This window comes from Equus przewalskii, chromosome 7, assembly GCF_037783145.1.
Source record: "Equus przewalskii isolate Varuska chromosome 7, EquPr2, whole genome shotgun sequence".
NCBI lineage: Eukaryota > Metazoa > Chordata > Mammalia > Perissodactyla > Equidae > Equus > Equus przewalskii.
Window position 1 is genome coordinate 22,386,958 of NC_091837.1, and position 26,339 is coordinate 22,413,296.

At 51.2% G+C, this 26,339-nt stretch overlaps 1 long non-coding RNA gene across 1 annotated transcript; it reads right to left on the reverse strand.

Annotated features, from left to right (window-relative positions):
- Positions 1-9,784: 9,784 nt before the first annotated feature.
- LOC139084737 (uncharacterized) lies at positions 9,785-24,642 on the reverse strand. Its single transcript, XR_011542411.1, has 2 exons — positions 24,412-24,642; positions 9,785-12,162 (listed from the first exon to the last, which is right to left on the reverse strand). It is a non-coding gene; the product is annotated as an uncharacterized lncRNA (long non-coding RNA).
- Positions 24,643-26,339: the final 1,697 nt, after the last annotated feature.

The following is a 26,339-nucleotide window of genomic DNA, read 5'->3' on the forward strand; positions in this document are numbered from 1 at the left end:
ATAAAATGTAAAAAGTCACCAGATTTAAGTTTCACGGTGCTGGGTTTTAAGGCGCTCTTCCGGGCGGGAGGCCTGGTTCCCATCACCTGCTGGGAGACCGGCGGAGGGGCCTGAGGTCACGTGACCCAACTCTGGCCGGAGCTGATTGGCTCAGGCGGCAGCTCCCTGGACGCGGCGCGGCCAATCAGATTCTCCCGTCCAGGATGGGATTCAGGGATGATGCTCGGGCCGTGCTGGGACCCTGAGGAGACCGGGCCGTGGGCAGGCTTGCGGGGCCGCGTGCGCGGGCAGCGAGGGAATCTGGGCTGCAGCGAAGGATAATGAGAGAGAGAGACAGAATCGCCGTCTCTTTCTCAACCCCTTGTTCTTAGTCTCGCTCCGTCCGGAGCTACCCTCTTCCCCTTGAGTCTAAATTCTTCTTGCCCGAGGGCTCTTTCTTGGCTGGAGGTTTGTGGTGAGAGAGAAGGAACGTGTTCGAGATCTCTGGGTCAGTCAGCCAAAAGATGGTGTGCCCGGATGGAATCTCCTTGCCTCCCAGGTGGGAGAGGCAAGGGATGGGGAGGGTGTAGAGGCCAATGCTTCCAGGGCACCAGGAAGGGGCCTGAAGGAAGACACCTCTCCTGGGCCCTGGGAGCCTTCCCTCAGAAACACCACGGGGTCCCAGGAACTGAGAAGGCGATTCAGCTCTTTGTTGTTCTGCTAACAAACATGTGGGTCTCGCGCTGTCCTAGGGGCTGTCTGTTGTCTGCTGTCTGGCCTCCCTGAGATCTCTTTCCCCTCCTGTCGTCAGGGCACCCTGATTTTCCTTTGGGAGAACACCCCCTCCCACTCAGTGCATGTGGCTTACTGGACCGGGGATCTTCTCCTCTTGACCCAGGTCCAGCCAATCAGAGTTACAGTAATGGTTTCAGGGAGGGGCCTTGGACCTAATCCGGACCAGTGAGAGCTGGCCTGGGACTTTTGCTGGAACTCTTAGGAAAGAAGTGCTCTCTTTCCTAAGGAGTCACTGAGCTGGTAAAAAGTAAGCCTGGAGCTGCTGGTGGCCACTTTACCACTGCAGGAGGAGAATGAGCCAATACAGAACAAAGAAAGGAGGAGAGATGGGAAGCAGGTGGACAGAGGAGTGAATGACAGCACGAGCGACAGAGATGGATTAAGTACAGAAGACATAGTGTAAAGCCTGGATCCAGCTATGCCTGAAGTCCTTCACACCAGGACTCCTCCATTCCGTGAGTCAATAAATCCTCTTATTTATGTAAGCCATTGAGTGTTGAGTTCTGTCACTTGCAACCAAAGGAGTCATGAGTGATGCAACATCCTCTACACCCCAAGCCAGCACCACCTCCTTGAAGCTAACGAAGGGGCGACTCTGGGGATAACCAGAGGATATAGAGTTCCCTGGAGAGACTACTGCAGACAGCGGTTGGGGGGATGGGTGGAGAGCCAGGCTGGATAATGTGACGTGAGGGCGAAGCTCAAGGGTCCCGCATCATCAGTAAGCTCTCTCGGTGACCTCTGCCTCGCACGCGTGTGGATAAATGCACGGCCGTCAGAGCAGCTCTCATGGCCTGAGGAATCTCAGTCCCCCTGACAGCGACAGCCAGGAAGACAGAAAAAGACCCTCGTACACATCCCAGGAACCAGGCCTGGCCTCAGAGGCCCCAAGCCCTGTGGTTCAGACAGACCTGGGTTGGAATCCGTGTCCCACCACTTCCCAGCCCGCTTTCCCAGGCGGGTCCCTTCACCCCTCTGTGCCTCAGTTCCACATCCATAGAATGGGGGTGATGATGGACCCACCCGATGGGGGCGTGGTGAGGTACACGGGACATACGGCACCACCACCCTGGCCGTGTGCATCACTGGGGTCCCACAGGCGATCAGAGGCTGGACGGAGATTCACAGCTTTTATTTGAATAGCTGTATTTTTGTTTTTAAGGTCAGTGACTGCTTTTGGCAAGTGAGACTGGTTTTCCATTGATGGCAGTGATCTGAAGTTCCTTTTCAAATAAATGTACTGAAATAGAAAAGCGTTCAGTCAAAAATAGTACAGAAGGGACTTTCAAAGATTGTGAGGGGACCTGAAAGTGCGCAGTCTGAGGGACGCTGAGATGCTGCCCCAGGCCTGGCACACAGTGGGGCTCCCTAGAGGCTCGCAGCCTGAGATGAGTGGGGACTGACCCTCACATGAGAGGAGCTGGGAAACGCAGCAGAGGGAGGAGGCCAGAGATGTGTGACCTCGTGGGGTGGACGCTCCGATGCCTGACCAGGTCCAGAGGCACAGCAGGCGACTCCAGTGGTTCTTACGGAGGAGCTCGAATCTCAAAGGAAATGGCTCGGAGAGCAGCCAGCCCCAGGCACACCCTGGCACCCGCAGCAGCAAATTCTCGTCACCTGCGGGGTCTGGAATAGCTGACCCTCTTGACAGCTGTCATCACCGCCAGCATGCAGGAGGAAGCGGGCGCCCGGGGCAGAGTCCTCAGCTGCGGTGAGAGCCCACAGGGACTGACTACCGCCAGGCCATCTTCCCACCGGAATTGGAGACATAGCCTCCCCTCGGGCGGGGGGAACAAGGGGTCCCAAACTTCGCCGGCTTCTAGGGGGCCAGATGGGGAAGCAAATGAGTGAGGCCGGCAGATGCGGAACAAGCATCCTGGGGGGACGCCTCACCGGACCGGGCGTGTGCCCCACCCAAGGTGACAAATTCACTGAGTTCCTTCCCCGATCACATGAGAGCCTGTATGTGAGTGCTCGGCACGGGGCCTGGCGCCCAGACGGTGGTGGGTGTGCTTCTTGTCATCCGTCGGCCTAAAGGGGAGTCTGAACCAGAGAATGCGGGTACCCGGGAAGGCCGGTGCCCAGCCCATCCCCGGACCGCCCAGGGAGGAGCGAGGGTGGCCAGCCGGGCGCTGGGAGGGAAGGGCCGGCCCGGCGACAGGCGAGTCCAGTTTGTGTTCCTGCCTAGTGAATTCTGGGAGTCATTCCGCAGCAGCAAAACACGTTAAAAAATAGAAACCTCGCTACCTTCTGAGTGCGGAGGATTAAGAGGACGATAGTGGTAGCCCTTGCAGCCGAGAAATAAATTAAACTGATGCATTCTTCGAAGTGCCTGATTATATTGACAGATTTATACTAATAGCAGAGAGTCTGGGGTGAATTATTGGTAAGAACACAAAAAGACCAAAAAAAGAAAGAAAGAAAGAAAGGCAATTGCTAACTCTAGGAAAACAAAATGTTGTAGTCTTAGTATAAAAGGACTCGTGAACAATATAAACAATCATCGTGATATAAACATTGAATATTAATTCAGTATTTTAATAGACTCCTTTTTGGAAAAGTCTTAGATTTACAGGAAAATTGATAGTGTAGATAGTTTAGAGTTGCCTTGAACCCCACACCCAGGTTCCCCCATCACTAACATCCTAGTTAGTGTGGTAAATATGTTCCAATTAATAGGGCAATATTGATACATTATTATTAACTTAAGTCTATGGTTTGTTCAGATTTCCTTAGTTTTACTTAATGTCTTTTTCTGTTCCAAGAAATCCACATGAACATTTGGTGATTGTCTCCCTAGGCTCCTCTTGGCTGCGACAGTTTCTCAGACTATCTTTTTTTTATGACCTTGACGGTTTTGAGCAGTCCTGGTCAATATTTTTAGATTGTCCCTCAGTGGGGTTTGTCTGATGTCTCCCTCGTGGTTAGACTGGCTTCTAGGTGTTTGGCAGGAAGACCACAGAGGGAAAGCCCATTTTCATCACATCATGTCAAGGTACATAGTGTACCCTTGATATCGCCCTTGGTCACCTGACTAAGATAAGTTTGTTGATTCAGTCTTTTAAAAATATAATACAAAGTAAAAATAAAATATAATTTCAAAAATAAAGTAGTATATGGGGCTGGCCCCGTGTCCGAGTGGTTAAGTTCATGTTCCGCTGCAGGCGGCCCAGTGTTTCGTCAGTTCGAATCCTGGGCGTGGACATGGCACTGCTCATCAAACCACGCTGAGGCAGCGTCCCACATGCCACAACTAGAAGGACCCACAACTGAGAATATACAACTACGTACCAGGGGGCTTTGGGGAGAAAAAAGGAAAAAAATAAAATCTTTAAAAAAAAATTAAGTAGTATCAAAACTGAGCATAGGAAGTGGGGGAGTCTGTATGCATGTGTGGCCTGTGGAGGAGGTGGGGGCAGGGCTGAAGAAAGATACATCTTTATCTTCTATAGTTGAGAGACAATAGGTATCTGATTGGAAAAAAATCAAGAAGTAACAGAATAAATATTGTATTTAGAAAAATGCAGATAACGCACAGAGGGAGGAGAGATCATTAAGAGAGTTGCAAGTGATTGCTTCAGGGAAGTGAGAATTAAGGGAGAGGAGGGGTAGGATGGAGACCATAGCAGATACTGAGGGTTGACCCACTCAACACCCATCCCAATCTCCTTTTCCTTGCCTTTTTACAATAGAGGTTGAAAAACTAAAAAAGAAAAACTCCACTTCCCAGACTCCTTTTCAGCTGGGAGTGGTCACAAGAAACAGTTCTGGCCAATGACACAATCAGAAACCTGCTGAGGATTTCTGGGAAAGATTTTGCTTTCTTCCTCCTGCCTGGAACACAGATGTGACTGATGACTTGAGGAGCTGCAGCAGCCATTTTGTGATAGTGAGGGAAAGGCCAAGAAATGAAAGACACATCTGACCTAATACTGTTGAGTCACTTAACCAGCTGCTCACTTCTGGGCCTCCGGTTGTGACCAACAACTAAAAAATTAAAATTAACTCTTACGCTTTATGTTACCTGCATTTGTGTTTTCTGTTACTTGCAGCCATGTGCCATCCATAGCAGATATAAGGACTGTTTGACTTTTTCATCAATGTATCTGCAATATTTTGATCAACATTAAAATTAGTTTTAAAAATAGGTAAACAGAGTGTTTGGAACTGGCCGCAGGGATCGCCTGGCACACACATGATTCCCGCCATTTTTTCCTCGAGACCCAGTCCCCTCTCTATTCCCCCACAGCTCCTGGGCCGAGTCTCCCGGAGTCTTCAGTGAAACACCCCTGCGGCAGGTGGGGGATGTCCCAGGCATGGCGGCCTCCTCGACAGTCCCCGTGACGGTCCTGAGCTTCACGTCTTCACGTTTACAGATTGTACCTAATGCTGGAAACTAAGACGATGTGCTGAGGTCCAGCTCACTCACCTCCCAGAACAAGACGGAGCCAAAGCCGACCCGGGCGGCCGCCTGCGCCCCCTTCTCACGCTCGCTCCTTCCTTCTGATGAACCCGCTGCGGGACCATCTCAGAAACGCTTTTCTGCTCCCTCCGTGCTGTCTTTCTTTCTTTAAATAGAAGAGAAACCCAGCAGTCAGGACTCACACACCGCCTGCCACCCCCGTCACCCGCGCTGTCCTCGGGGCCTCCCTGTCTGACCTCCTCAGATCTCTCAGGCTGACTCCTCTGCACCCCTCGCTCCCGCCTGGTCCACACCGCCGGCAACGAGCTGCTGTCCTTCTCTGTCCAGGACCCCGGGAGCTCCAGCCCACTGAGCAGGAAAGCCAAGAGCCCACCAGGCCCCAGGTGACCTGACCCTGTGACCTCTCTGACCCCACTCACCTCCACTCTTCCCGTCACTCTCCATTCCAGCCACACTGTGCCAGGGCCCCTCCCACCCTAGGACTTTTGTCTAACGGGTTCTCCTACCCACCCAGCCCCACAGGTTCTCTTTGCCTTCCAGCCTCCCACTTCTCCTCATCCTTTGGAGCTAACGCAGCGCCTCCTCCAGGAAGCCTTCCTGAGTTCCGACTGTTATATAATGAGAGCCCCCTGAGGGCAGGATCCAACATCCCCTATGGCAGCCCCAGCATTTGAATTATTCCTGACACCCAGCAGGTGCTCAAGAGATGTTTGTTGAAAGAATGAACGAATGTTGGGCTGATGTACTAAGTTTATTACAAATTTACAAGTGGCACTGGGGGCCTGTGAGCACAGCTGTGTGTGGGGTGAGAGACTACCCTTCAAGCAGCCCAAACACGCTGTTAGAAATGCCTTGGGTTCAAGTAACAGTAAATTCAGCAAACGAGGCCAAAAGTAGGGATGGGCAAACTCAGCTCTGTGGGGCAAATTTGTGGCCCCTGTGAATTTTTGAAAATAAAGTTTTATTGGAACATGGCCACATCCATCTGTTAACACATTGTCTGTGGCTGATTTCATGATTAACAGAGTTGAGGCATCACAACCGAGACCACATGGCCTCCAGACTTAAAATATCTACTCCCTGGTCCTTTATAGAAAACGTTTGCCAAGCCTTGGCCTAAATGAACAGGGGTTGATTTTTCTCATATGACAGGAAGTCTGGGGGAGCAGTCTTCCAGGGTTGGTTTAGTGACTGAGAAACACTCAAGGCACTGGGCTAGTGTCTCTGTTTTTCTCTTGGCCTTCCCTCTTGATCACAATCTGGCTGCCACAGCTCCAGGCGTCACATCCTCGCACAACTGCATTCAGAGGAGGAAACAACCAAAGGCATAGAGCAGAGGGATCCTCCTATAACATCCTTTCCTCTTATTAGGAAAGCAAAACTTTCCCAAATCCCCCGAGGGTTGGCCCTTGTGAGGAAGAAAAGAGGGGTGGTGCTGTCGGGGGCAGCCACAGCTCTGCCATCACTTTCCCTCCCACTACATTTCTCTTATCAGCGGCACCTGACACCCACCCCTCCACCCCTGCTCACAATTGGGTCAAACGTGGAATCCATGGTAAACTGAGGCACAGTCTCAGTTTACCATGAGGTAAACTGAGGCCGATCCATGCCGGCCTCCACTCCGGGGACCCGCAGGCAGTCGGCGCAAAGTGCAGAGCATCCCCAGGGCAGGGCCAGGAGCGCTTCTGGGCTCCCCGCCTCCTGGCTCAGGGCAGCTCATTTTCGAACAGCCTGATTCTGGGCTAAAGATGTGTGGCAAAGACGCGGGGCCCTAAATTCAGACAGACCTGCATGCCAGACGCAGCCCACCAACTCCTGGCCCCGCGACCTTCATCTCTGTGTCTCAGTTTCCCCTCTGATAAAATGGGGATAAGAGCAGAAATTGGAAGTCTGGGAGTGGCGTGACAAGACGTGGAAATCGCTCAGCACAGTGCCTGGGCCTGAGCGCTCGGTCCTGTACAAGGATGCTGTCGCCACTGTCACTGGAAACAGTACCGCTATTTCATGACTCTCCAGGACGTCAGCACCCCGCCCTAATAATAGTACCCACCTCACAGGGTTGTCTGAGGATTAAGTGAGATAAGCCGTGTCGAGGACTTAGAACAGCGCCTGGCACAGACCTAGCACTCGGTGAATGTGTGCTATTACTATTCTCTGACACTAACTTCTCAGTAAATGAAAGCTATCACTCTTTCCACGGTGGGGTTTGATCACTGGTGGGATGCTCACAACGCACGCTCCTAAAAAATATATATGCACGTCTGTGTAATACCTACGTTTTTGTAATTGTGAATTTTACTAATATAAAGGATGTGTAGTACAAAATTTACTAATAATATTTGTAATAAATAGTAAACTTTGTAATAGATAGCATTTCAGTGATTTTTGCCAAATTCTGTATTCATCGTCCATCTGTGGTTGCGAGTCAGTCCCGATTGGAAAAATGAAGTTGCACCCGGACCACGAGTGTCGTTCTCAGCTGAATGCTGGCCGATTTCTCATTCACATTAATAAGATAAAGGGGAAACAGTGGGCACGTCTATTGGCACTCCACTCGTCCATCAACAATTTGAGAAACATCTTGGCTAAATGGGATCATAATTTTTGAATACTGGGAGAATATTTCCCCTAATTTTTAGTGCTATTCACAGTGAAATGGGCACAACACCACACTTGAAAGTTTGATCTGCATTATTAACATTTTCTCCATCTCTTTCCCAGGGCTGGATAACCAACTGCACAGCAACCTGACTTGTGGCAAGTGCCAACTTCCCGGGGGAGAGTGAGGCCGCGCGTGCAGAGCCACCGCACGCGCAGCTGGGAGGAGATGCACAAGGACGCACCGGTACACGGTGGTCCCGCCACACAGACGCAATGGACTATTTAACCTCAAGAGCATAGATAATAGCAAAACGTATGAAATAATCAGGTAGTGATGCATATTGCGTATTTATTACGTGGTTTTAATTTAATCCATTCAAGTGTGAGCACACAGCACGCAGAATTCCGGGAACTTCTACAATCAGCTTTCATAAGCCGATGTGAGCTCCCTCCAGCGTCCCGCCCCAATCCTGACACCCTCAGCCCCAGGCGAAGTCTCAGAAAGACAAAACGAGGAAATGCGTGAAGGAATTCTCGAACATGAGAGGTTTCGTTCATTTGCCATAAAGAAAACGTTTTCATAGTGAGGGGTTTCCTTACTATTTTCGATTGTATTTTTCAAATGATGGCCACAAAAATATTTCCTGTTGCCAAGTGCTCTTCTAGAACCTTCCACTCCCTCTCAAGAGGTGGAGTCAGTGTTCCCCGCCCTCGAAGCCGGGGGAGCCTGTGGTTGCCTGGACCAGGACAGCTTGGCGGCAGTGGCTTCTGTCCAGATGTCACTTCCAAGACTGGGTCATAAAAGACGTGTGGCTCCTTCCTGGAGCGTTACACTCGAGTCTTCAGTTTCCAGACAAGCAGCCCAGCTGCTGGGAGGCCAGGCTGTGAGGAAGGCCCAGCCAGCCTCTCAGAGACACTTCAGGGAGGGGCCCCGGGACCCCATCGGGAGAGCGGGACGCTGGCCGAGCTCCCGTTCCATTTGTCCGTCACAGCCCCAGAGACTCTGAGCCCAGACCTCGCATCTGAGACCCTCAGGGCCTGGAGTTACTGAAAACCTCTGGCGCTGGGAGGAGGACGTCAGCTAGAACTTAAGAAAAATGCTATTGCAAACAGGAGGAAAGGAAACCGTCGTTATGTGCGGGCAGGAAGTTTGTCACCTGCGGTGACATGGCAAAGAAGAAACGTGTGTCATGAACTCTGTGATATAGCAGAATATTGGAAGTGTCCTCTGGCTTTTTCTCGCTACCTATGATAAAAGGCAAAAGGGGAGAGATGACTGAGGAAGAAACTATTAAATACGAAGGAGCCGGGGTCTGCGGGGCTCACAAACAGAACTGTTTCTGTTCCCAGCCTCTTTAGATGGCAAAAACTCCTCCAACTCAGAGAAAACCTCAGGCCTTTATTACCCGATGTCAAGACTTACTGTAAAGCCATGGCAATCGAGACAGTGTGATCCTAGTGGAAGGACAGACACATAGATCGATGAAACAGAAAAGTGCAGAAATAGAGCCACTCATATATGGTCGATTGATTTTCAACCAAGGTGCCAAGGCAATTCAATAAAGAAAGGATAGTCTTTTCAACAAATAGTGCTGTAACAATTGCACACATGCATGCAAAAAAAAAAAAAAAAAAAAGAACCTTAGCCCAGACTTAACTGTATACAAAAATTAACTTGAAATGGATCACAGCCTTAAATGTAACATCTAAAACTATAAAACTTCCAGGAGATGACACAGGAGAAAATCTTTGTGACCGGAGTTAAGCAAAGATTTCTTACACCGGACACAAAAACACAGATCGTAAAAAGAAAAAAAAAGGTAAATTGGATTTCACCAAGATCTGAAATTTCTGCTCTTTTAAAGACACAGTTAGGAAAACGAAAAGCCAAGAAGCTACATACTGGGAGAAAATATTTCCAAAACACATATCTTAGGAGGGATCAGTATCCAGGATAAGTAGATAAAAAAAACTCTGAAAACTCGATTTTAAAAAGAAATCCAATTTTATTATAAAATGAGCAACCCAATTTAGAACGGGCCAAAGTCTGTCTCTTCTCCACTGAATCGCTTTTGCACCGTCGTCAGATTCAGCTGCCCACTGATGTGTGGGTCTGTTTCTGCCGGCTATTCTGTTTTGTTCATCTATTTGCTGTCTTCACACCAATACCACACGGCCGTCGATACCGTCGCTTTATGTCTGGAATCAGGCAATGCTAGTTCTCCAAGTTTGTTAGGATTTTTCCACCTTCTTTGGACTAGTTTAGGTCCTCTGCATTTCCGGATGAATTTTGGAATCAGCTTGTCAGTTTCTACAGCCAGCCTGCCGCGATTTTGATGAGGATTGCGTTAAACCTGCAGTCCAATCTGAGGAGAATCGACATCTCAACAACATTGAGTCTTCTGACCCGGGAATGAGCTATGCCGCCCCATTTACTTAGGTCTTCTCGAACTCCTCAGCAGTGTATTATGGTTTTCAGTCTATAGGTCTTGCACGTCTTTTGTCAGATTTATCCTTAAATATTTCTTGTTTTTGATGCTAGCATAAACGGTATTTTTTTTTTAATTCCCATTGTTCATTGCCTGTATATAGAAATGCAGTTGATGTTTATATAATCATCGTGTGTCCTGCAACCTTGCTAAACTCACTGACTAGCTCTGGTAGCTTTTTAGGTAGATTCCATCAGATTTTTCTACATAGATGATCATGTCATCTGCAAATTTTACTTGTTCTTTTCCAATCCAATGTCCTTTGTTTCTTTTTCTTGCCTTATCGAAGTGGCTGTAACTGCCAGCACAATGTTGAAGAGAAATGGTGAGATCAGACCTCCTACACCCCAGCCCATGTGCAAACATTCACTCGAAATGTTTCTAGACCTAAATATAAAACTGTAAAGCCTCCCGAAGAAAGAGAAAATCTTTATGATGTTGGATTAAGCAAAGGTTACTTAGATATAACACCAAAAGCATGAGGCATAAAAAAATTGGTAAATTGGACTTCATCAAAACTTAAAGCTTCCACTCTTTGAATAATGCGCTAAGAGAATGAAAACACAAGCCACAGACCGGGAGAAGATATTTGCAGTCACATAACTGATAAAGGACTTGTATCCACAATATATAAAGAACTCTCAAAATTTAATAGTAAGAAAAATAAACAACTCAATTGTAAAATGTGCAAAAGATTTGAACAGACATTTCACCAAAGCAGATATACAGATAGCAAATGAGCATGTGAGCAGGTGCTCAGCTCTTAGTTGTCAGGGAAATGCAAATTAAAACCGTGGTGAGACACACTATACCTATTAGAATGTCTACATTAAAAAGATTCACTATGGGGGCTGGCCCAGTGGCGTAGTGGTTAAGTTTGTGTGCTCCACTTTGGAGGCCTGGGGATCACGGGTTCAGATCCCAGGCATGGACCTAGCATGGCTCATCAAGCTGTGCTGCAGTGGTATCCCGCATAAAATAGAGGAAGATTGGCACAGATGTTAGCTCAGCCACAATCTTCCTCAAGCAAAAAGAGGAAGACTAGCAACAGATGTTAGCTCAGGGCCAATCTTCGTCACCAAAAAGAAAAAAGAGTGACTATACCAAGTTGAATAGTATCCCTCAAATTTCGTGTCCACTGAAACCTCAGAATGTGACATTATTTGGAAATAAGGTCTTTGCAGGTGTTAATTGGTTAAAGTAAGTCCGTACTGGATTAAAACAGGCCCCAAATCCAATCACTGGTGTCCTTAGAAGGCCGTGTGAAGACACAGAGAGGCGAACACCATGTGAAGACAGAGACCGCGACTGGAGTGATGCGTCTACAAGGCACAGCATGTCTGGGGCCACCCGGAACTGGAAAAGGCACGGAGGCATTCTCCCTCAGAGCTCCCGGAAGGACCCAGCCCTCCTGACACCGTGGTTCCAGACTTCCGGCCTCCAGAAGCGAGAAGGAATACATTTTCGCTGTTTCAAGTCCCCCAGTTTGTGGCAGTTTGTTGCTGCAGCCCTTGGAACCTCACATACTGCCCGTTCCCGGTGTTGGGAGGATGCGAGAGACCTGGGACTCTCACACAGCGCTGATGGGAGGGTAAAATAGTGCCACCACATTGGAAAACAGTTTGACAGCTTCTTAAAAAGTTAAACACACAGCTGACATGTGACCCAGCCGTTCTGCTCCCAGGTGTTTAGAAGAGAGAGGTGTGGGAGGCAGAATGACGGCCCCCGAAGGTGTCCACGTCCTGATCCCCAGACCTGTAAACGTGTTACCTTACACGGCGAGAGGTACTTTGCAGATGCGGTTAAGTTAAGGATCTGGAGATGGGGAGCTTGTCCTGGATGATCCAGGTGGGCCCAATGACATCACAAGGGTCACTGTGAGAGAAAGAGCAAAGCAGAGGACTCAGTGTCAGAGTGACGCCACGTGCGAAGACGCGGCCGGCTGTCGCAGCCTCTGATGGGGGAAAGGGTCAGGAGCCAAACAATTCAGCGGTTTCTAGAAGCTGGAAAAGACAAGGGAACAGACTGTCCTAGAGCCTCCAGAAGGAACATGAATGTGCTGACCCTTGGTTTTAGCCACTGAAACCGTTTTGGACTTGTGACCCCCAGAACTATAAAATAATAAATTTGTGTTGTTTAAGCCACTACGTTGGTGGCAATTTGTTACAGCAACTATAAGAAACTAATATGAAACATATATCCATACAATGACTGTACACCATGCCCATAGCAGCTTTATTTGTAACTGCCAAATATCCATCAACAGGTAACGAATAAACAAATGACGGGCTCTCCATGCAGTGGAACCCTGCTCACCACAGTGCTGTGTGATTTCCTTCTATGGCACGCTGGAAAAGGCAGAACCAGAGGGACAGACAACAAAGGGGAGACTTCAGGGGCTGGGATCAGTAATGCGAATGACTGGGAAGGGGCACGGGACTTTTGGGGTGACAGAAATGCTCTATACTTAAATTGTAGTGCTAGTTTCTCAGTTGTGTGCACGTGTTAGAACTTACAGAACTGTCCCCCTAAAAAGAGTAAATTTAACTCTATACAAATTGTACCTCAATAACTTTGACTTAGTAAAAGAAGAGGTGAGAGATGCAGCAAAGAAAAAAAGAGGAAAGACAGGGAGGGAAGGAAGAAAGAAGGAAGAAAGAGCCTCAGATCAAATACGGACTCCAGGTGGGACTGTCGGTTCCTTTGTTAAGACTCCAGACAGACATAAGACCGTGCCTTATAGCACATTCCCAGTAGACACAGTCTTCTCTCAGGATCCAAAGGCCGTGGCTCACAGACACTTTCCATCAGACAGTAAGGCTTCTGAGAATCTTAAGGCATTGTTCCACAGTAGCCTCCATGGGAGCCTGAGGTAGAGAAGGGTTTATCTTGAAGAGATTTGTTATTTTGTCGTTTCTTTAACAGCATGAGCCTCAATAAGATTCATAGGAAACCCACAACGTTTTTAATAGAATTGTTCTGGTGGAAGCAGTGCCAGCTGGGACTAAAAAGGGACAGAGACAGTACAAAATGCAATGAGGCCTTTGGGTCCCCAACCTTCTATGGGTGGGAAGCAAGCTGAGAAGACCACCCAGCTGCCAACACGAGCTAGATTTTATGGAAAAAGGATGGCTCAGAATCATATCCAGGGAGCAATGCTGAGTCCTAATCAAGGAGTTGGCAACACCTACCAACATTTGCCCAGCTGGATTCAGAATTGCTCTGGACCAGTGATTGCTGGACGCCTCCCATGTCCCCCTCTCTGAAAGGTTGTGAATGTACCAATTTTCCCATGCCTGTCCCTCCATGGTCTGTTGTGTGTGGGAGGCAGACAGCTTGCTGTTTAGTTTACAGCTGTTCAGGTCAAGAAGAAAGGTACTCAAGGAACTGGACCCAAGATGTTGCACCTGAGAAGCCTGGTCTGTACGTGGGCCTGATTTAGACAAGATCCTGGGTCTTGAGACTGAGCCGGGTCCTGTAATGGGATAAACCTTTTAGGGGGTCTTGGAGGAGTGTATTTTGCATGAGGGGGGATGCGAACTGTTGTGGCCAGAGAGTAGACTTGGAAGATTATCTTTTCCAGAAATGGCTGCAGTAATATTTCCCATCCCATATGCTCTTCTGGAACTTTGCAACTCCTCCATCAAGGTGGAAACTGTGTCCCATCCCCCTGAACTTGGGCTGGCCGTTATGATGCCTGGACCAACGGAATGCAGCAGAGGTGACACTGTGTGACGTCTGAGGCTGAGTCACAAAAATGCCATACACTTCTGCCCTGAGTGTTTGGGATGCTCTCTCTTGAAGCCCAGTCACCACGCCGTGAGGAGGCCCAGGCAGACCTGGAAGAGTCACGTGGAAGAGAACCCACGGTCTAGCGCTGGGCTGAGCTCCTGGCCACCAGTTAGCACCAAGACGCCACCATGCGTCATGCGTCTTCCCACCCCCGTTGAGCTGCCTGAGCTGAAGCCCCAGGGAGCAGGGCGAGCCGGCCCCACTGAGTCCGGTCTAAATGGCTGATTCGTGAACAAAGTAAACGATCATTGCTTTTCCAAGCCACCAAATTATGGGGCAGCTTGTTATACATTAATGAATAAACAGAGTCCTCACCTAGACGTGTTTAAAAATAGTCTAGAAATGGCCCCAGAGCCAAAGCAATAAGAAAAGACCAATAGATGAATCCTTTAAAATGTAAAACGTCTGGAGGCGAAAAAGAGTCGTAAACAAAGTTCAAAGGCAGAGTTAAAAGCTGAGGACACTCCCTTCGGGGCGCACACGCAAGAGAACTGACAGCGGGGCCTCGAGTGGACATTTGCACACCCGTGTTCACAGCGGCATCATTCACAGCAGCCGAGAGGTGGAAAAGCCTCAAAGTGTTCATCGACCGAGGAACGGATACACCAGACGCGGTCCGTGCACACAAGGAAGCATCGTCCAGCCTTAAGGGAGGGGAATCCTGACGCACACTGCAACACGGATGAGCCTGGAGGACATGCTATTGTGAAAGTCATGGTCGCACAAGGACAAATACTGTCTGATCCACTTATCTGAGGTTCCTCACGTGATTCCTTACATGAGGTTAAATTCACAGAGACAGAAAGGAGAATTGAGGTTAGAGGGGCTGAGGGAACGAAGGAATGGGGGTTCTTGTATGGGTACAGGTTCAGTTTGGGGTGACAAAAATTTTCTGCAGATGGAGGTGGCGATCGCTGCACAATGTGAATGTACTTAATGTCATTGAACCATGCACTTAAGAATGGTAAAAATGGTCAATTTTACGTTATGCCTATTTTACCACAATAAAACATGAAATAGAACAAGTTAAAGACGAACAGGAAACTGGAGAAATATTTGCAATATATTTGCAAAAGTCATTGTAATCTATCCACGGTTGTGTTTTTTTAGATGGGAAAATGACAGAAATACGAAAAGCAATATAAGAAGAATGAAGATGAAGAGAAGGAGGAGAAATGGCTAAAAAGCACTTTGGAAATAAACTCCAGTAAGTAAGCAGTTCTGGGGAGGCTGGGAGAGGCCATCACAGCCAGCGGGTGAGCGTGTAAACGAGCTTTCTGAAAGGCCGTTTGGTTCTACGCATCAAATCTCTTTAAAAAGTGCCTTGACCTCACAATTGCAAAACTAGGAATTAATTCCAGAGAAGTCGTCAGAGAAGACGCAAGTGTAGCGATCGAGAATGGCTCAGAATTAGGCAAAAATTTGAATCAGCCTAGAGGTCCAGGAAGAGATTTGTAAATAGATGGTGCATCCACGGGCGCCTGGGCAACCTTTAAAAAGGACGACATTCTGCTATATTTATTGACATGCAGAGGTGTTCATGACATATTTTAAGTGTAAAAAATGCAGAATCAGAAGCAATATGTACAGTGTGGGGGCGGGGAGCGCATGTGTCTGAATATATCAGAAATCTAGAAGAAATGTTAACCCTGCCCGTTTCTGGGCAGAGGAGCTGCAGACGATTTTTTTTCTTCTTTATACTTGTCTGCATTTTCGAACTTTTTTTTTTTGGCTGTAAGCCAAAATTTTAGAAAGATGTTTTTTCCCACAATGACAGAAAAGCACAGATGTGATCCTGGCTGGAAACTGAAGCCACTGCTGTGAGTCGAACTGCTGTTCTCTATCTGGGGATCTCAAAATGCATCAAGAAACATCTGCTGAGGGCTTGGCAGACCCTAGAGATGTCTTGGCCAAAGTCGCCTTGCCTGGGGTCTGCCTGGTGCAGGCGCCTGGGTCCCAGTCCTGTCCGCCCCGCTCGCTCACTGGCTCTCCTCACGTCCTCCTCTTCTGGTGTAAGTGGAGTGGATGTGGCTCCCAGGGGCCCTGTCCCCTGCCCTCCCACGGCATCAGGCTCCTGCTGGAGCATCTGCTTCACGCTGGCCATTGCCTCTTCACCTCAAGCTGGTGGCACGTGACTGCCTGAGCAGAGAGGGTCAAATAGTGCCCCCAGATGCCAACCTTCTCTGGGCAGTCTGACTCTCTGTTCCCTGGATGCTGGAAGGCTGGCAGCTCTCATACTGGATATCTGGGGTATCTCGTCGAGGCAAGGAAGGATGCTGCGAGAGAAGCGGAGGTGGGGGCTCTGGGGAGCGTGGCACACCCCTGAATGAGTTCTAATTCACCACATGTGGGTTATGGGTTACGTGACCTGGCTGGTGGCCTTTTCCTTCGACTTCTCTACCTGTAAAATGGGTACGTTGGACTTCTCTCTCGCTACTCAGAGAGGTGAAATAGCAACAATGATAGAAATAACACCATCAAGGATTATATTAGCCACTACTCCCACAGAAACTACCATGTGCCCAGCTGTGTGCCGTGCCCTTGCAGACACTGCTCACCTAATCGTCACAGTGCCGTGAGGTGGGGACTGTGATTGTACCCATTTGACAGATGAGGAAACTGAGGCTCCAAGAGGCTAGGTGAGCTGGCTGTAGCCTTGCAGCTGGGAGGTGATAAGAGGTGATAAGCCTCCAGCCCAGGCTGCCTGTCTCCCGGGCCCCTGCTGGGGCCACCTTCTGCTCCGCCCCTCCGCTCCCTCTGCCTCCCATCTCACACCGTCCTCTGGTTTGTTACTTCCTTTTGTCCCCCCTTCCTGAACGGCCCTAAAGTGAAGCACGGAGGGAACGCAGAGAGGGGGCTGCTGAAGTCTGCACGCCTTCCCGGTGCTGCTCAGTGGGACCCCGCCCTCGAGAGGCCACAGACCAGAGCTCGGAGATGTCCCATGCGTCACTGTTTATAACGGCAAAACAGCCCAGCTGTCCCTCCACAGGGCATCGGATCAATAGCTCACGTGACCTCTGCAGCCATCGCGAAGAACAAGGCGGCGGCTTAGAGAAGAGCGTTTAGGACACACGGCCAAGGGAGGAAGGCAAGAGCAGACACGCGCTTTAAATGAGCCCATTTGACTTTTAAAATGTGGAACATGGTCTCAGTTTGATTGATTGACTGATTGTTATGACAGTGTTCTTTTTTTAGTGAGGTAAAATTCACAAAACATAAAATTAACCATTTTAAAGAGAAAAGTTCAGTAGCATTTAGTACATTCACGGTGTTATGCAACCACCACCTCTGTCTAGTTCCAGAACATTTCCACCAGCCTGAAAGGAAACCCCACACCCATTAAAGGGTCAGTCCCCACCCCCCGCCCCCAGCCCCTGTCGACCACTGATCTGTTTTCTGTCTCTGTGGATTAACCGGCTCTGGACATTTCATATGAAAGGAATCAGACACTATGTGGCCTTTTGTGTCTGGCTTCTTTCACTCGGCATCGTTTTCGAAGTTGCTCCACGTTGCAGCAGGTGTCAGCACCCCGTTCTTCTTCTAGCTAACTAATATCGCACGGTCTGGGAACAGTACGTTCCGTTTGTCTGTCTATCAGTGGATGGGCACGCGCGTTGTTCCCACCTTTTGGCTATTGTGAATAACACTGCTGTGACCACCAGTGCACAAGCTCTTGTCCGAGTCCCTGTGTTCAGTTCTTTGGGGTCTGCATCTCGGATGGAACTGCTGGGTCACAGAGTAACCCTGTGCTTAGCTTTCTGAGGAAATGCCAAACCGTTGTCCAGGGCGACCGCACCATCGTACATTCCCTCCACAACGTGCAAGGACCATTTCTCCACATCCTCGCCAACACTTTTTGTTTTCTGGGGTTTTTTTATAGCCCTCCTAATGAGCATAAAGCAGTATCTCATTATAGTTTTGATTGGCATTTCCCTAATGGCTAATGACACTGAGCATCTTTTCACGTGCTTGCTGGCCGTTTGTATATCTTCTTTGGAGAAATGTCTGTTCAAGTCTTTTGCCCATTTTTTTAACTAGGTTATTTGTCCCTTTGCAGTTGGGTTGGAAGAGTTCGCCATTTGGTTGTTAAGTCCATGCATGTTTCTGTCCGTCCGTCCATTCGACAACATTCATACGTGCTGATGGAACACCTACTGTGTGCCAGCCACCGTACAGTGGCAGACAAGACAGACAGACAGGCTGGCTTCTAGTCTACACGGGAGACAGAATATAAGGAAGCAAATGAGAACAGATCTATTCAGATTGCGGTACGTGCTGAGAAGAAGGCAACGCAGGACAATGTGGTAAACTGAGAGGAGGACCTCTTTACTCCCGGTGGCCAGGGGAGCCCTCTCTCAGGAGGGGACATTTGGGCTGAGACATGAGAGATAACAAAGAGCCCAATTGTGTGAAGAGCTGGGAGAAGGGCTCCAGGTAGCAGAATAGCAGGTGCAAAGGCCCTGAGGCCAAATGAGCTTGGGATGTGTGCAGAACAGCAAGAAGGCCGGCATGGCTGGAGCAGAGTGAGCATGGGGAGAGAGAGGTGTCAGTAAAATCAGAAGTGTGGACGGGGCTGGACCACGTCTCAGAGCTGGACACCCAAAATCGACTGTGGGAACTTCTGGGGGGATGTGGACTTTTCGTTTCTACTTTACATTTTTCTCTTGTGTTTGGTTTTTATAAAAAGCCAACGCTGCTTTTGTGAGAAAAATTAATATAAAAAGCAATGCATGCCCAATATAGAAAAAATTTAATATAGAAATGCATAAAGAAGAAAATTAAAATAAAAATTACCCATATGGCCAGCCTTTGGAGACAAGCCCTCCGGTAGGGTATTTATTTCTCTCCAGAAAAGGCAATTTCGCTCCAAGGAGCATGTCCTCAGGCCCTGCAGGCTCCTGGAAGCCCCCAGAGCCCCCCAGAGAAACACACAGGGCTTACACAGGGACGCTTTCAAAGGGGGCACGACCTTCGGTCCAACACTCCCGCTTATAGAAGTGCATCCTAAGGAAATAACTGGATACTTGGGCCACGTAAAAACCTTACAAGAATGGCGGCTGCGTCGCCCTTTATAATTGAGAAAAACAGCCCAAATGCCCATTAAAAGGGCACACGGTTGACTAAAATATGGGCCATCCACACGACGGGGCATTCTACAGCTGTTACAGTGATGGTGTGGATCAGTATTTACTGACATGGAATGACCTCCGTGTTATATTATTAAGCAAATAAGTGATTATGAAACTGTATGTATGGAATGACCTCCATCTTGTAAAAAAAAAAAAAAAGACTATGTCTATGCATGTGTGTTTGTACACGTGGATGCTTAAGAATAGACCACAGGAAAACACACAGACATGTTAGCAGTTGTTATTTCTGCGTAGAGGGCTTACAAGCGATTTTCTTTTCAATGTCTAATTTTCCGCAATAAGTGGATATGCCTTTGCACTTTTAAAACTAAAAACTAACTCACGCGCCAGCACGGCCCCGCCTCCTCGAGGCCTTTGCCCTGAGAGTTCTCTCCACCCGGGATAGTCCTGCACCTTCTTCAAGTCTTTGCTAAATGCCGTTTTCCCCGGGAGCCTCTGTCTCTCTCCCTCCGCTCTTATCTTGCTGTATTTCCTTCTTTTATTCAACAGAAGAACTTACCAACTTCTAACCTAATACGTACGTCATGGGCTCATTTTTATGTTTATCATCCACGATCTCCACCCTCCCCCTAGAAGGTCAGCTCCAGGAGGGCAAGAATCTTTGCCTCTTTTGTTCCCTCTTGAGCCCCCGAGTCCGGGACACACAGCAGCAGCTCAGTAAACGTTTGGGGAATGAATGAATGAACGAATGAATGCAATGGAACTACGCAAATGGTTTTCCTTTGGGAAGACGTTTGTCCCCGCCCTTCTGATGTTCGGAAGTGGCAGGGATGAGACGGAGCTGGCGGCCAGGAGGGGCAGGCGGGAGCGAGGACGGCCGGCATCCTCCAGCCTCCGGCCCGCAGGTGCGGGCGAGCAGGTGCGGGCGAGCAGGTGCGGCGAGCAGTGCGGCGGCCGAGCCCTGGCGCGCGGCCCCCCCCTGCCGGGAGGTCCGGGAACTGCAGCGCCGCGCGGCCGCCGCAGGTGCCTTCAAACCATCACCCTGGGCGCGTGGAGAGGCACCAGGTGCAAAGGCTGTGTCGGGGGTTAGGCGCCCGTGCTTTTCTCTGGGCAGCCAGTTAGGTCTTTGGGGCCTTTTTCAGGCTGGAAGAGGTGCTGAGAAGGAAACGGGGCCTGATTCGGCCAGAGCTCCCCTCGCGCTGGATGGATTTCTCCTGCTGAGAGATGTGGCCGAGACTGACCTTGACCGACGGTCTGCCGCGGCTCCAGGCATCTTTCCTGGCTTCCCTGGGGGGAGCTTCAAGTCCACGGTTTTTCTGGGGTTTTGTGTTTAGCATGTCTTCTTTATCCAACTCACCCCACAAAATGAGAATTCCAAACCTAGTTTTTACCCAGACTTTTAAAGGAATGTGCAAGTTCAGTTAGAGAAAGAGGAAATGGATGGGCCACGGCAACTCTGTTCAGTGACTCTTGGGAGCAGCTCCCGTCTGCCAGGCTCGGGTCTCGGTGCTGCGGACGCAGCAGTGACAGACAGACACAATTCCCAGCCGTCCGGAAGCAGGTATGCTGGCGGGGGAGGCGGACGCTAACGCACAGGTGACCTCAGAAGCCAGTCAAACTGCAGCAGGTGTTCCGAGGGGAGGAGCAGGCTGGTGTGAAGAAGAGAAACAGGTGGACTTCAACTTGGGGACGTCCACACCCGGACATGATATTTAAATTTGAGTTTTCCCATAGCCAGGGGCCGGGGGAGGAAATTTCCAGGCTTTCAGCCTTGGCGAAGCATCTCCCCGGAGAGGAGTAATTTGTCCACTTTGATCAACGTTCCCTCCGCGGGATACAGTAAAGCACGGTGGTCTAGAAGCAGAATCCTGGGTTCAAATCCTGACTTTGCCCTCCTCTTCAGTCCCCACCTCCTCTGTCAGTGGAGTGACTGTAGGAACTAGGGAGCTATTAGAAAGACAGCAGTGGATACAGTGCCTGGCAAGCAGTCCATGCTCAGTAAGTGCTAACTGTTGTTAAAGGCTCTGAGAAGTCCTGCAGCTGAGGACTCTAAGAGACTCCCTCTCTTGGCTGCAGGACCGGCTGCGTTCCACTTCTATCTGGGGGAAATATTACGGCAGCAACACTCGGGGCGGAGCTGAGCAGACGCTACTGATCTCCCGCCACAAATCCATCGGCTGTCTTTTTTCTTGCTCGCTGACCCTGGCTGGGTCCAGGATTCGGCCTTCGGTCTCAAGGCAGGCAGGCCAGACGGAGTTGAGACACGGGCACCTTACCTTGTTCTGGCCAATGAAACGTGTGCAGAGTGTCCTGGGGCCTCTGGGGAAGACATTTGCCTCCCTGACAAGAAGCAGACGTGCGCAAAGAACCCCCCACCACCCCCGTCTCTGAACGGGGAGGTGAGACCACAGGTGACTTGGACCCGTGGCCGCCAGCCTGGGAGCGTGAAGGGAAGTCACCAGAATTGCAGAAACAACACCACGGTCCCGGGTCATGTCCAGCTGCTGACCGACCCCGGAACTACCTATCCGGGAACTCCTTGTTATGAGAGGAAAACCACCCCCATTGTCTAAGCAGCTGCTCTGGTTTCCCGTCCCCTGCATGTCGTCACTGATCCAGGGGTCCCGGCTCTCGGTCTGAACTGACTTCAGCCTTTCTCCGCTTGTGTTAATACTCGCTTGCTCCCCACCCCCCCCACAGGCCCCGGGCACCGGCCCAGCAGAACCTCTCCTTCCCCTGGGGCCTGTTTCCCTTGTCAAACCATGACTCACCTCCGAGGCCCTCGCTGGCCTCGCACCTTCATTCCAGGGCGGATTCTGGGATCCATCCCTCTTTGTCTTTTCCATTCCTCCTGTCTATTTTTGTCTTTTGTTAAATGCCCTGGCCCCGGGTCGGGATACAGGAGTATTAGTACACCCTTCCCCTTAATCCCTCGAGCTCCTGTTCCCTCGCACAAAGTCACCCAGGAGAGCAGGGCTGGCTTAGCTTTTTCTGTCTGGCTTTTCCGGGGGAAATGGAACTGCTCCATTGTGTGTCCCAACCCCCGAATCCTCTCCTGTCCTCCTTGCCACACACAGCCCTAGAACCTTCTTTCTGCCTCAGGTCTCAGAGGACGCCTACAAAGGAGGAATAGCAGATAGATGGCACGCACACACTGCCCCCTAATCCAGTGCCCACGGCAGACATTGCTAATCAATCCCAGCGCTCTCTCTTACTGAGCCAGGACGGCGTGCTCAGTTGGAGTGGGCAGGGGAGACAAGCAGACATACTTGACCTCTCAGATGTGGCTGGGAGAGGGGCTAAAGAGTGATGTCCGCAGTCAACTCAGGAAGATTCCTCTGCAGCCTGTAACCCTGATGTTCTCTTAGCCAGACGGGGCCCAGCTGGCCCGAGGCCTTGGACAGGCAGGGTGGTGAGGACCAGCAACTTCAGCCTCCGGGGACACAGGGAGGGAGCCCAGGCATTCCCGACATGTGTCCTGGACTCGCTTGGGGACCTTCCTCAGGCCCTTCTGAACTCACTGTGGCGATCACCTGGGTGCCAGGACTGAGGGCCCTGGAAGATGAAACAATCCTGGCCTCTGTCCTGGAAGGTTCTAGAAGAAGAGCCAGACTAACAAGATGGTAGGCAGGATGCAGTGAACACTGCGACAGAGCCTCATTCAGTCATTCAACAAACATTTATCGCGTGCCTCCTATGTGCCAGGCGCTGTGCTGGGTACTGGGGGAGCAACGGTGAGGACGGCGGGCGCGTCTCCACCCTGTGGAGCCACAGCCCAAGCGGGGGGTCAGAGGCTCATCAAACAGTCAGCCGGATACATGGGAAATGCAGCCGCGGTGAGGAGGCAGCAAGGAGCTCTGAGCTGGAGACCTCCATCTGGAGCACGGGGAATGCTGACAGAGGCAGCCAGACCAGTGCGTCCCAAAGGGGGATGATTTTGTCCCCCAGGGGATAGGCAGTAATGTCTGGGGACATCTTTGATTGTCGTGACTGGGTGGCATCTAGTGGGAAGAGGCGACGGACGCTGCTCCACATGCTCAAGGCCCAGGTCAGCCCCACACTGAAGAATCACGTAGGCTGGATGTCAACAGTGCAGATGACGTCAGGTCCTCGGGTGTCCGCTCGTCTCCCCTGCCCACTCCAACTGAGCTCAGTAAGAGAGAGCGCTGGGATTGACTAGCAATGTCTGCCATGGGCGCTGGATGAGGGAGCAGTGTGTGTGTGCCATGTATCCGCTATTCCTCCTCTGTAGACGTCCTCTGAGACCTGAGGCAGAAAGAAGGTTCTAGGGCTGTCTACGATGACATTGAGAAACCCTGATCTAGATAAAGAGGGGAGGGAACGAGGGCCACGACAGATGGAAGAGCCTTCATCCCAAGAGAGTGGGCAGCCATTTACAAGCATGGGTGGTGAAGACTGATTGCTTCTCTTGCAAAGGTCCCTCTGGCTTCCACATGGCAACAGACTGCAGGGGTGGAGGGCAGGAAGGGGGGAGGCTGCTGGCGTCAGCCAGGGCGTGGCTACAGGGCGTGGGTGGGACAGGACGGCCCTCCCTACAGGCCTGCCGACGACGACGGGAGCTCAGGGAGCAAGTCTGACGTTCGGTTGCCATTCGGGGTCGGACATTGTGCAGACTGAGCAGGCTGCATTTGGGGCTAACGGACCATGGGGCTGCCTTTCACCTAAATGTGGGCCGGAAAGTCGTGACTTCTCCCCAGGGCAGCACAGACTGCCCCGGCCAGGGGTCCAGGAGGAGGTTGGAAGCAAAAACGAGGCTGCGTTTTGTTTGTCACTGTCTTGAGCTGGCCCCGCAGCAGCCGGGAGCTCCCTTCTCACCTGACCATCTCACAGCCGAGCAAGGGAGACCCAGTGACAACAAGCCAGCTGCCCACCCTGGTCGGCCGGCTGGCAGCTTCTGCCCCAGCTCGGACCCCAGACCTCCCTCCTTCCCCAGGGCCAGGCCAGGAGACCCGAGAGGAGACGCAAGGGTGGTCGGTGGGCTTCAGCGCCCCGAAACCATCCTCACTGGCAGGGCACCCACCCCCTCCTCGTAATAATTCTCTAGGTCAGCCGTTCTCAACCAGGGATAACCCCACCCCTCCTGGGGGGACAGGTGGCAATGTCTGGAGACATCTGTGGTCGTCACAATTTGGGGTCGGGGGTGCTACTGGCCTCCACTGCTGATGGTCCCACAGTCCCCAGGACAGCCCCCGCCCCACAGCAAAGGGTGAGCTGACCCGACCGTCAACGGAGCCGAGGCAGAGACTCCTGCTCCAGGACCAGAGCCCGGACGGCCGTGGCTGGGCTGGCGGAGCCGTGCCGCCTGCGAGGTGGCGTTAGCTGAGGACCCGCTGACAGACCCTTCACCCCAGGCCCCGGGGCCGATGACTCATGAGCCGGGAGCGCGGCCTTCACGCAGCTCCAGAGTGAGGCACTGGTGACATGTTTGGCCATCCCGGGGCCAGGTCTCAGCAAAGGGGCCGCGGGCGGGCAGAGGAGAGAGCGGAAAGCTGGGGGTGGGGGGTGGGGGGCCGTGCAGCAGCTGTCGCTGGCATCCGGGCCTCGCTGGGAGGAACAATGCCCCGGACCGCCAGGCACGCCACCAAGACAGCTGAGCCCGCGGGCGGCGGGCATCTGAAGGGCACGGTAAAAATGGAATTGTCTGGGAGCCTGTGTCCCCCACACAGGCGGGGCAGACGACCAAGGGCTAAAAATACCCGGAGAGAAAAAGCCACCCGGGGCTGTCTGACTGCCTGGGGCTGGGCTCCCCGAGGGTGGTGGGAGCTGTGGCCCCAGCCCCTCCCCAAGCCCCGACCCCGGAGCAGCGGGCCGGGAAAAGCGTGGTGGAGCCTGACATTCTGGGGTCGCACCTGCTCACACCCGCCGTGGGGCCCCGGGCGGGGACCGTGCTGCTCCGAGCCCCGGTTTCCTCATCTGGGCAATGGGTCTGATGCCCGTGCCTTCCTTGCAGGGCTGCTGGGGACAAAATAAGCCTCAGCTTGTTCAGCTCAGCTCATCCCTGCCGCACAGGGAGCTCTGGGTAAGAGGGACAAGGATGACCCGAGTTCTTTGGCGACCTCACGTTGAGCTGTCAGGGGCCAGGTGGTGGCCACAGTGGGCCTGCCTGCTTTCCCGAGGCCTTGTTACCCGCCCCTGAGGATCCACACAGGCTTATCGCCCCCTCCAGGACCCAGCACAGGCCCGCTCACACCCAGCCAGCCCGTGCGTCCACCATGAAGCTGTCGCTGGAGGCAGGGACAACTGGACACACGTAACATATCAACGAGGGCCACAGATCATCGTCCCCCCAGAGCTCTGTGTGAGGGGCCCTGGAGGGCGAGAGACTGGCGTAGGAAATGAGGCTGAAAAGGTGACCAATATAACCAAATGCAGGTGCGCACACACATGCATGGGCACTCATGGTGCACATACAGTGTGCCTGGCACCGTGCAAAATCATTTACACCCACTGTGTGCATCACCACGTGGACGGCTCTTGGCACAGAGTCAGCACACAATAAGTGTTAGGTGCTATCAGTAGTCTCACAATTATCTAGTTTTACCTTAAAAACAATCTTCTAAGGTCAGCACTATTGTTTCCCCCATTTATCAAGTGAGGAATCTGAGGTTTAGGGTGCTTAAGTCATTTGTCCATGGCCCCATGGTCAAGGATGTGGAGGAGCTGACCTGGAACCCAGCTTTCAATTACTGTACCATTCTGGTAGGTTAGGGTCAAGTGGTAAAAGATCTTAACTGTTGGGCCAAGGAGGGGAAGATTTCCTCCTGAAGTAGTAGGGAGCCATTGAGAGCTCTGAGATATGTGTGGGTCATCATCAGAGCTGGGCACGGGGGAAAGTATTTGAAGTGGGGGTATGTGGAAGGCAGGGGTGGAAAGGGAGGGGAGGAGAGGCCCCAAATCAATCGAGATCGGCCAGACTTGGGGAAGACTGGGGGAAAAGGATTTGTAAGACATTTTAGAGGGAGAAGAGACAGACTTTGTTGCCAGTGGGGCAGAATCAAATGGCTTAGGGCTCTGGTCTGGGAGCCTGAGAGAGCGTTGAAGTCACTCACAGAATGAGGCCTGGGAGGGGAGAGCGGGGTGACGAGTTCACATTTGACACACTCCTCTTTTACCCCATCTCCCCGGACACGGGTGACGGCAGGCTCTCTG